The sequence below is a fragment of the Pseudorca crassidens genome, chromosome 16 (assembly GCF_039906515.1).
Source record: "Pseudorca crassidens isolate mPseCra1 chromosome 16, mPseCra1.hap1, whole genome shotgun sequence".
Lineage (NCBI taxonomy): Eukaryota > Metazoa > Chordata > Mammalia > Artiodactyla > Delphinidae > Pseudorca > Pseudorca crassidens.
In genome coordinates this window covers 31,045,910-31,058,073 of record NC_090311.1, presented here as the reverse complement: position 1 = coordinate 31,058,073, position 12,164 = coordinate 31,045,910, and the positions used below count along the sequence as shown (strand labels likewise).

General features: G+C 43.4%; 1 protein-coding gene across 3 annotated transcripts in view; it reads right to left on the bottom strand.

Moving 5' to 3' along the window:
* The window catches only part of PIK3AP1 (phosphoinositide-3-kinase adaptor protein 1), a 114,890-nt gene that overhangs the window by 36,758 nt on the left and 65,968 nt on the right, over window positions 1-12,164 (bottom strand). The window lies entirely within an intron of this gene.

Sequence of the window (12,164 nt, the reverse complement as noted above, 5' to 3'; positions counted from 1 at the left end):
AAGCACATAGACCTTTGGTTTTTCACTATTAAGCATAAACCCATGGGGACCAAAACTGTGTGTGAAAACTATTCAACTGCCACAGCAGATTCTACTAAAACCTTAGTAACCAACATTACTTTACGTTACTTTGTGACTCTGAAGTATGCATTTTGGGAGCAAAATTTCAGACTTGTGTTAAAAGCAGAACTTTGATAATATCAAGAGGTTGCGTTCAGTAAGGCATATCACACAGTTACTGGGGACTTGTTTGCTTAGGCAAAATATGTAGTTTGAAGTTGAATAGTATACTTTGAGAAAAAAAATCATTTGAATTTAATCAGTATACACAGATATACTGTTCCTACTACTTTGATCTTTGGGGACCAGTTAAATACAGTCTGGTGAATTTGTATGAAATATTTATATTTATATTACATTTTCCAAGAATATTAATTGAAAAGAGGTCATGGTCGTAAAGTTATGTTAAGGATAATGAACTTCACATGACATAATCCTAGTTTTGAAACAAAATATCTGTATGTACGTAGAAAAAAAGCCTGAAAGGCAATACATCAAAATGTATATAGTGGCTATTTCTGAAGTAGTATGGATAGGTCATGGACATTTCAGACCATGGACATTTTATTTTCTATTTTACACTTTTCTTCGTCTTCCAAATTATCCATAGTGGCTTCTGTTGCATTCATATATGAGAAAAACCCTATCAGCACTTTTTTAAAAGGCCTAGGTAATTATGATCAAGTATGTACAATTAGATTCCCAAAGCAAAAATAATTTCAGGTTATTTAAAAAAATTATGGCTCACCTGTCAATTACCAGATTACTGATTTTCTAATTATAAAACATACTGATTTTTTAAAAATTTATTTATTTATTTGTGTATTTATTTTTGGCTGCATTGGGTCCTCCTTGCTGCGTGCGAGCTTCCTCTAAGTTGCGGCAAGTGCGGGCTACTCTTCGTTGCGGTGCGCAGGCTTCGCATCGCGGTGGCTTCTCTTGCTGCGGAGCACGGGCTCTAGGCGCGTGGGCTTCAGTAGCTGTGGCACGCGGGCTTCAGCAGTTTTGGCTCGCGGGCTCTAGAGTGCAGGGTCAGTAGTTGTGGTGCACGGGCTTAGCTGTTCCGCAGCATGTGGGATCTTCCTGGACCAGGGATCGAACCTGTGTCCCCTGCATTGGCAGGCAGATTCTTAACCACTGTGCCACCAGGGAAGTCCATACTAATTTTTAAACTTTCCAGTGACCAGATATTACATTATTACATAGCATAGCTCTTACCCGACCTTGTTTCAAACTTTGACAATCTTTTAATAATCTAAATATAAATTTTGTGACCATAAAACAAAACAAAACACAATGTTGACTGAAAAAGTTGCAGACTGGTGTTTGCAGTATATAAAGCATTTTATATAAAGTAGTTTTCAGTATATAAAGTACTTTATATAAAGTTTTAAGGTCTATAAAATGATACTACATGTAGTTTATGAATTCATAAATATCTAGTAAACATATGAAAACATGCTGAAATGCTGGAAAGGATAAATGTTGAGTTCATGGTAGGGGTTACCTCTGGGAGGGAGGGAGGACAATCAGGTTCCAGAGGGGGTTCATGGGGGCTATAATATGTAATTTTTTAAAAAAAGATCTGAGACAAAAGAAAAAAAAACACACTCTTGATGAATCAGAATCTTTAAGAAATACAACATTTTTGAAAATTAATATGCTACCTTTTGCCCCCAAAAGGGGAAAATAAGATTCTATTTTTGTATTTTCCTGTATATGCAAAAAAGAAACTCTGGAAGGAGATATAAGAAATTAAGACCAATGGTTTCCTGGGAACTAGAAAGATGACAGACAAGGACTGGAGAAAGGTTTTTTCACTGTTCATCTTTTTATATTCTAGTTTTTCTATCCTATTGGAAAAATAAAGGAAAGAAATGCAGAGCTCTGATCATGTTTTCGTTACCTTAAATATTATCCAAAAAAAGGGAAGATAAAGCAATTCCCTTTTTCTACCTTTTCAGTTTAATGTTTCTTGAAATGTGTGTAGTGGAGACATTACATTGAATATAATGTACCTTGATACCCTCTGGTCCAGAGCCCTGTAATTCCAAATGAGTAAACTGTTAATTCAGTGAACTTCTCTTGGCAACACTGAATTATTTAAAGTAAACCGTAGAGAGATTAGGGTGACTGTACTGATCCTGAAACACACCTAGAAGTGTTTTAATTTTAAAAATAAATTTCTGGGACTTCCCTGGTGGTCCAGTGGGTAAGACTCTGAGCTCCCAATGCAGAGGGCCTGGGTTCGATCCCTGGTCTGGGAACTAGATCCCACATGCATGCCACAACTAAGAAGTCCACATGCTGCAACTAAAGATCCCACATGCTGCAACTAAGACCCGGCACAGCCAAAATAAATAAATAAATAAATATTTTAAAAAATTTTCTAAGAACTCACAATTCATTCCTTAAAAATTCAAGACCAGAAAAATGCCACTTATTTGAGATTTCTATTTAAATTGCTTAATTGTGGTTTTATGGGACATGTTTCTCATGGAGTTAGAAAATTGGGAAGAAAGACATATCCTACAGGTGTGCCTTACTGGGAACAGGACCCTCCTCTACCCTCCTGACTCCTACCCCTACAATACCTCACCCCTCAGCTGCCTGACCCTGACCCAGCCAACTTTTGAAACTCTTCATTCACACAACAATAAAACACAGAGGAAAAGACCCTGAAGGAAAGACTTGCTTGCATCAGACACCCCAGAGATGAGGGGAGGGAAAAGCTTTGTGGACCTATCGTTGGGCTCTGTCATGCCCAGTGCTGCATCCTCCAGGAAACCACAGCGCCCTCAGGCTCCAGCATCTCTAAGAACCTAGTGAGGGCAGAGCAGCGTCAGGACAGTTTCAATCACCAATAACCAGATCTCCCAGGCTGGCAACACCAGAGCGCAAACCTCACACACAAAATCGGCCACCCCCACTGACAGAGGTAAAAGAGATACGCACGGCCTGGCTACTTCACTAACAAAGTTCAGTTTGAGACAACTGATTTCCACATCTGAGATGTAACTGCAAAATTGAAGGAGCTACAAAGAGTGTTGGAAAAACAAAATGTAGAAGAAAAATGGAAACAGCAAGAGCAGCCCTGGCTGGACCTGGCACGCTTCTATAACAAGGAGGCAGGCTTCTGTCTCTGGTACTATGACCCCATCATAACGTGCTGAATTTTATGTGGGTTAAAGAAAGAATTTTAAAAAGAAAAGAGAGAAAAAAGAATGAGCACCAGTAATAACATGTCAATGTCACGATCCTTTGCTACAATGCACTGAGGATGCAACATCATTGCTATGGCCTTCTTGCCCCGAATTTATAACCTCAGTCCAATCACAGAAAGCATCTGACAAACCCAAACTAAAGGGCATGCTACAAAATAACTGATTGGTGTTCTTCCAGAGTGTCAAGATGAGGAAAGACTGAGGAACTGTTACACATTGGAGGAGACTAAGGAGAATAACAGCATGCACTGCAGGATCCTATCTAGGTTCAGCATCTAGTCCTACTTACAAACAGAAAAAGAAGATTAGGGGGAACAGTGAAATTTTGAACAAGGTCTGGAGGTTAGTTAGTGGAATTGCACCAATGTTAATTTCTCAGCTTTAGTAACTGTACTCTGGTTATGTAAGATGTTAATATTAGGGAAATCTGGGTGAAAGGTATACAGGAAGGGTAGCATTTTTGCAACTTTTCTCTAAATCTAAAAGTACTTCAAAATAAAAAGTTTTTTTTTTAAGAAGAAGAACAGGTAGGAGGGAAAGAGATGAGAAAAGGAGAGGAAGAAATGCAACAGCAAAACTAAAGAAGCATAAGCACTGGCAATGACCTACGCTGACCCTTTCCTGTCCATCTACACTATCAAGTCACCTTCCAGGGACTCCTGTGAGCCACGCACCTCTGGGTACGATGAACAAGGCAGGGCTAAATGAGCCACCTGTGCCAAACAAATCTTTTTACTCTACGGTCACGCTTTCACTGGTGGTTAAGAGCATGACTTTGGAAGGAGACAAACTAGGATCTGCTAAAGATCAGTCCTGAGACATTAGTAGAATTATTTCTCCTATTTCTAGGCACCCTAAAAGGATGGTGAGAGGTTTGGGCACTGTGGTCAGAATGCATAGTTTCCAATTTTGACTCTTCCACTTCTGACTACAGGACTGCAACACCCACCCGTCCAACTGACTTTTAGATCCAACTTTTTGGATCCAGCTGATCATTTGGACTCACAAGACGACCGTGGGCCATGCTGGTGCCAGCCTACTCAGAAGGATGGAGGATACAGACCAGCAGGACAGTACCAAGCGGCCTTCCTCATCAAAGGCAGTCTTTACACCAATCCAGCAACTCGCAGGCAAGGAGAAAAGATCCATATCAGGCAGGTGGAGAAGCTGCCATGGTGTCTCAAAGGAGCAGCATTTCCCAACTCTGGAGTTTATTAGCAACTCCTGAGGCATTAGCTTCCAGGGTCCCCATAAGAGGCATCCAGAGACGTTGCCCTCAGGGAAGCCCAAAGTATGGTGTCCCTTTCAGGTATTTATAGTTTACATACAACTCCTCTCATTTCCAGATGCAATTTACCACCATTTAGGGGTCATTTTTATCATAGGCAATGTTGCCTAGAGACATAATTGACATATGGCTTTTATCAGGTCACCAGGGTAACAGAGTGGAAGTCAACAAAGGTCAAACTCTCCTGCAGAAAGGGAAATGAGAGCTGTTACATTAACTCTTTGCCCACAACTATCTTGGGCCAAGTTGTTTACATCCTCTCAGGATCTGTTTTCCTGTCTGTAAAATGGTGATAATAATAGTACATATATCATAGGTTTGTCATGAGTACTAAATGAGAAGCACAGTGCTCAGCACATAGGAAGTGCTAAATGCACGTTAGCTGCTATTATTACTGTTATCTTTATTGTTAAATTCTACACCCACGCTAATGTCCTAAGTAGAGAACAATTTTAAAAAGAGGACTCAATTTGTACTTTTTAATAGTAACTTTATTTGTTTGAAGTCAAGTCTCCTCCTTCAGAGTAATAAATGCTTATGGGTTAATTCTAACATCTGAATATCCACACATATTTTCAAATTACCTTTCCTAGTAAAGAATTACACCCAAGCAATATTTTCATATTGAATATACTTAAAGCAAGGAGGCCTTGTAAGATAACAAACGATAATTCTTCACCATGGAATTATGTGTGGAAACCTGACTCACAAACAAGGCTTGCCAGGCGTTGTCTTGATCATGGCTCCTGAACACCAAGTCCAGGCTGGACGGAGCTGGAGGCTTCTTTCCTCCTTGGCCAAGGCTCTGCCGCTGCAGTCCAGACCTGACTTGGAGGCCCCATGCCCATTACCTTGTGCTTTCCTGAGGCTTATCACATTTTTTATTAGAGGGCTCAGCAATGAGCACCAAGGGGACATTCTAGCAGCTCTTCAGTCGCTTCTGGCCCCACCCCATACTGCCGGGATCACAGGTAGAGGCTGATCTTAAGGTCAGAGCCTAAAGCCAGAGGATCCGAGGCTTGGCTGAAAGATGATGGAGGCAGGGGCACAGGGAGGAGATGGGTGGTCTGCAGACACATGAGAAGGCCTGGAAGTCAGCTGTAAAGGCCCTGACAAGGGCTGGAGCCAAGTGAATGGTCTGCATTCGGGCGGCAAATGTAAGTCAGAGAAAGGCAGCAGTCAAGGCCAGGCAAGCAATAGAGGTCCAGGACACTGGCCGATAATGTCTGTAAAATGGTGATAATAATAGTACGTATCTCATAGGTTTGTCATGAGTACTAAATGAGAAGCACAGTGCCTAGCACGTAGGAAGTGCTAAACGAATGTTAGCTGCTATTACTATTGTTACCATTATCTTTATTATTAAAGCAGGTCAAGATCACAGTCGGAGGTGGTGATTACCAGCGTGCACTTTGATATCCTGGAGACCGGGGTTCAAGCCCTGGCTCTGATTCTTAGCAGCTCTGTGTCCTTGGACAAGTTACTTGATATCACTAAGCTTTCATATCTCCATCTGTAAAGTGGGTATGGATAACAGTACCTACCTCATTGGAAGACTGTATGAACCAATTGAGACGATGCTTATAAAATGTTTAGCAACAGTACCAGGCACTAAATATTAATGGTTATCATTATATTGAGGCAACCTAGACAGTTTATTAGCTTTCTATTGTTGCTGTAGCAAATTACCACAAACTTAGTGACTTAAAACAACATCCAGTTCTGTAGTTCAGAGGTCTGAAATGGGTCTCACCGGGCTAAATCAAGGTTTCGGCTGGACTGCCTTCCTTTCTGGGAGATCTAGGGGAGGTTCAGTCTTCTTGCCCTTTCCAGCTTCTAGAGGCCCTGCACTCCTCGGCACGAGGCCCTCTTCTTCCATCTTCAAAGCCAGTGATGTTGGACAGAAAGCTCAGCTGAACTGAGTCCTTCTCATGGTGCCATCTCTGGTCTAACCTGATTCCTTCTTTTACGTTTTTTTTTGGCCACGACCAGGGCCAGAGATTGAACCCAGGCCACCGCAGTGCAAGTGCTGAGTTCTAACCAGTGGATCACCAGGAAATTCCCATCTTTCTTCTACTTTCAAGGTCCCTTGTGATTATACTGTGCCCACCCTGATAATCCAGGATATTCCCGTTATTTTAAGGCCAGCTCATTAGCAACCTTAATTCCATCTGCAACTTTCATTCCCCTTTGCCATGTAATCTAGCATATTCATAGGTTCAGGGGCATTATTCTGCCTACCACAGGTAAGACCAAATGTGAGCACAGTCAACCTGTCATGAATTCCCTTCCCATGTGGGACTGGCGAGGGGAGTGGGCACAGGGACCAGGGTGCGCTCAAGCAAGTCCTTCACGTCATGTCCACATACGGACTCAGTAGCCCTGGCCTGATGTGGGCACAGGCCTCTGTTGAGTCTCTGTAGGGGCACTGCCTTAAATGAAGAAAAATACTTTTCTTTCCATTTATATTTTAAATAAAATGATTATTTTTATACTGAGTTCAACGTAAGTATCTTTGAATTAGAACAGTGGATACACACATTGGCCTCCACGTCCCTATTGTGTACTCAAGGCAAACATCCCTATTCAATCATAGCACTCTTTGTGGCCTCAGAATCCTTCTCAACACAGCTCCCCAGGCACTCAACGCCAGCTAACTGACACTGACACATGAAATTACTTTTAAAACACTATTTGCCATAGCTATATTAGGCAGTAAGTCCTCGTAGTAGCAGATACTACTTTCGTAATAATAAAGAAGAGAAAAGAAAAAGTACCTGGTGGGTTGGAATTAATGAGAGATAAAACCCTCAAACTGTAAATTTGACAACCCATGCGTACATACAACCCAGGCACACAGTAAAACAGGAGCGACTGAAATAGAAAATTCTGGAGGTGAAAGGAGTCCGTTTCCAGACAAAGGACATTTTGAAAAGGAAAGCACAGCAACAGATCCCTGCGTCCCTGGATGCTCAGGGTTTGTACTTCAGATTCTAAGCATTTAACCTTCACCACTTAGATAAACTGAAATGTGCTGAAACCTGCTGGTCTAAGGAAAAAGTGCAAAGTTCTTTCATTTCATTGGGAAAAAACCCCAAAACAATAACAAGGAAACTCTGGGGCCACAGTCTCCTTCTGGGAAAAGCAGCTGCAGCGTTACACTATACTTTTTCAAAGGAGTCAATCCCAAAGAAACCATTCCTGGGAAGAAAGAAGCTTGAACAGATGAAGAGAAGGCAGGCAGGCAAGTAATTAAGGAATGAATCAAGAGCAATAACTAATTTTCAAAGAAGCTCATATATGATACTCCTCATGGGACATAAATCTAGATCACTCGGCTGCAGTGGAAACTCCATCCAGATTATGTGTTGTTAATTTAACAGAAAACCTAATCTGAGTATGTAATACAGTAAAATGTCGGATACTGAGAAACTATTCTTCTGGAAAGGCTCTCAAACGCTGAAAGCAGGCCAAAAGAATTTTTTTTCAGCAAGTGCTTTTGTGGCCAGAAAAGAGGCTTAGAACAAGCATCAGCATGGTAAAACATGTGAAGAAAACCTGAAACCCGATTGGTTCCATCTGCACACAGGTGGAACGGACTGCTGTGATGGACCATGTCAATAAGAAAGTCCAACCTTCCCATACCCTCATGGAGAAGTGAAGGGAAGCAGAGAGACAGACAGAGACAGAGAGGCAGAGACAGGGACAGAGAGAAAGAGATAGTCACACACATGCAGAGGTGGCGGGGGAAGGAGAGGGAGAGAAAGGGAGAGAGACAATGAGACACAAAGAAAGAGGGAGTTGGGGGAGGGGAGAGACAGAGACAGAAACAGAGACAGAGAAACAGAGACAGAGAGAGGAGAAATGGCAGTCTGAAATTAGAGGTGCTAAGGAGTGACTGACATTGAAAAAGAAGCTAAGCATGAAAGGGTTAGGAGAAGCAGCATGCTAAGTTTCGTGGATTTCTTAGCAGACAACAAGTACCTTAGTGCAGTGCTCCTGGTAAGCACACAGGCCCTCTGTCTTGCAGGAATGAGTCCACGGGATGAGCTCCTGATCTGGTGTAGTGGGTACTATGACTTGCTAAGTCACAGGCACCCCTCCCCCAATCCATTCTCTACTAGCTGCCCTTTCCTCAATCGTACTGTCACAGTTTGTAGTTATATATTCAGTTATGCAGTACCTTTGTTTAATATCCAACTCTCCTGCTAGAAGGGAAGCTCTGGAAGGCAGAGATCATACCAGCTTATTTACTGACTCCTCATCACCCGGCACAGTGACTTAAACATTCAAGGGGGTCGATAAATGTTGTTGAATGAATGAATGTGAGAATGGACAAACTAATGGGTAATAAGCAAATGAATACATGAATACGGAGATCTTTGGGCTTTGTTAAGGAATCTGGGCATTTCCCAAGCTGAGAAAAGAGAAGGGCAATTCAGGCAGCAGGAACAGCACAAGCAAATGTATGGAGACAAGAAAGAAAAGGCAGCTGGGAACAGCCAAAGACGTCCCACCTTCAGGGACATCTAACAGGTATCTCACTACCACCTATCGGGGAAGTGACGTCCTTGCACTGGAACATCAACAAACAATTCCACACCACAACATCTAGGATGATTTCTTATTTTCTGGTAACTCTCAAATTCAAGAAATAATTGAGCACCTGTTGTGTACAGCCTGTGGATGATACATGCTTCCTAACTGAAGTAGGAGCAGGTAAGCGGAGGAGCGTGTACATAACCAGAGTGCAAAATGATCTGCATGCCGTGCCCGGGGAGGGTGTGACCCACAGCTGTGCAGGTGCAGAGGGGAACAAGGTCGCTGCTGATGGTGAGGATTTTATCTTATTAATTTAAAAACATTCAATCCAGCATGCTTTCACTAAGTGCCTATCTCCACAACACAGTTCTTGTACATCTAGAGGAGGGAAAAGCTACAGAAGTCAGGAAGTGCCCTGAGGATCCCTCCGCTTCACCAGGTCAGTTTCAGCCCCAGACAAGACAGGAACAGCCAGCCCTGCCTCAGAGGGACTTCCTTGCTGGTAAGACCTCATGCCTTGCACCCAGCCCCACTGCCTCTACGGCATTTCTTGGCTCTACTAGCCAGGGTCTTCCCAAGATGAATAGCAGGAGGATGGGAGAGACTCCGCGGCTGCAGGAAGGAAGACTCTTGAGAGAAAAGTGTGCAGATGGAGGAGATATGGGAACATATGTGTATATATGGCTGATTCATTTTGTTGTAGGGCAGAGGCTAGCACACCATTGTAAAGCAATTATACTCCAATAAAGATGTTAAAAAAAAAATGTGCAGATGGGGAAGGTAACATGTTCCAGTAACTTAATTTTACTTACAAATGGTCCTTCAGGTGGGCTCAGACCTTACATGGCTGGGCTATGAGGCTGTTCACTGGGCCCAGTTATGCCCCCAGCTCAGAGGGGACCCTGCTCACAGAGACTGTAACCAGAGAGCTCCAGTAAAGAAAACACTGCTGGAGATGATCTGTTACAAAGACGGCAGTTACCAAGGAGGTTGCTAAGGGAAGTCAGCAAGTTAGCTGGGGCTAAGTTGGCTCTCCACTGCGCACAAACTTGAGCCACAGACCCAGGTTGAGGGAGCAGGGGCTCAAAAGAAACGTTCAACGCAAGAGTCACAAGAAGCAGAACAGCCCTCTGGGATGGATTAGTGTGACACGTGTGAGTTGAGTCTCTAGTAGCGAGACACTGCATCTTTCTCCTTTTACTCCTCTCTCCTGATGCAGAAAGACAGACCTCTGAGATAGTCACGCAGCACTAAATCCACAAGCGGATTGCCTGTGTAACAGCTGGACGAGGGCCTCCCAGAAATGGCTCCTGAGGCCTTAGTACCCAGAGCCTTACCAAAGTGCCCAGTCACTGGGTGAGGCTTTCCACACAAAATGTATTACCTAAGTCAAAGGACCACCAGGACCACCGCATCATTCTCTGAAGGCAGGGTTAGAAGCAAACGAAGTAAATGAGAAAAAAATCAGGAGATAGTGAAGACACCCAAAGAGAGGTGTGTTGTGATTTTTAGTTAGTGTTTGCAGAAGCTTACCCTAAGGACATTTATTTCTTACATAGTACGGTGCGGAAAATGATGGTTTAAATCTGTGGGCGTTTGAACACAAAATTCTCAAGAGAATTGAGAGCAAAGTTGAAAGTCTGATAACAAAGATGTAGTTACCACCTGGTGGCAGCATATCTAAACTAAAGACAGTATGAAGAGTGTGTGTGTGCCTGTGTGTGTGTGTGCGCGCGCGCACGTGTGCACACGCACCCACGCACGCAAGTTCAGGGGAAGGATCATAAAATCTCAGGATCAGAACCCAACATTGCTGCCCAGCCAATTCATTCAACACTGGGAGTTTCCCTGACAATCTTCCTACTTAGTGCTTGTTTGGATTCCCTCTGGGGACCTCATTACTATCCCCTTTCCAAAACTCAAGTCAGAAAGAGGTAGATTTGTCCCAACACGATCAGATGACCTCCAAAGCTGTGGTAAGGAGATGGCATAGAGCCTGCACTCCATAATGTTTGTCCTGTGAGTGAATGAATGAATGAGTGAGCGAGTGAGTCAGCTAGTGAATAAACACGGCCTAGTTTCCTTCCTATTTTCAGCCTCTAGGGTTGAATGGTAACAAAACAAATGATAACCTCCGCTATTTAGATTTAGGCAATAGCTCCCCTGTAAGTATCCGTCCCAGGGCTGGCAAGTTCTGACCCTAGAAGAAGGGCAGGCCAGGAGGGTCCTCGAGCTCAGTGGGCAGCTGACAGACTTGACCCCTGGGAATATGCAGACCCAGATTCCTGACCTAGTTCTCCCTCGATTAGACTTAAGTAAGTTACTAAATCTTGAAGCCTTAGCGGTCTCCTCTATAAAATGAAGATAACTTTATCCACCAAGCCCCAGGACGCTCAGATGAGATCACAGAGATGAAAGCAGTGTGTTGACTTGAAAGGGCCAGAAGATTACTGTGCTGGCTGGTGTTACAAATATGCATCTTAGATTTATCAGTCTGTCCTACTTATTTATGACCTAAACTGCCTTCTCCCCTAGAGAGTCACCGGTAGTAAGATGAAGGGTTCCTCCCCAGGTACAAGTTGCTGCTGCTTCTGGGCCAGTAGGTAAGTGTTCATTCTCAAGATTAAACCACAGAGACAGAAACACAAATCATATCTAGATTCAGAAAATTCAGAGTTTATATGATCTGGCAAGTGAAAACTGCAGTGGGTTTCCTCTGCCCATTCCCCAAACAGCAGAATTCTACAGCCTGCCTGTTGGTGGCCTCCTTCTAGCTCCATGGCAACCAGAATTCCCCCCCACCCCCCCACCCCCTGGAACTTTACAAGATGCCAACTGGCCGCAGACCAGGCAAGCTCCACAGCACTCCACCGCCTTGGTAAGTGCTGAAGAGGCTCAGCGCTCACGCTGTGAGAGGCCCAGCAGACAGGAGTCATGGGATGGCTGCTGTTAGCATTCCGTACAGCTTTGCACTGCTGTGGTGGGGGGATTTCCTGTGTTGGAGCATCTAGAGGGATAAGAGGTGTTAAGGCTCTCTGTCAACACTAAAC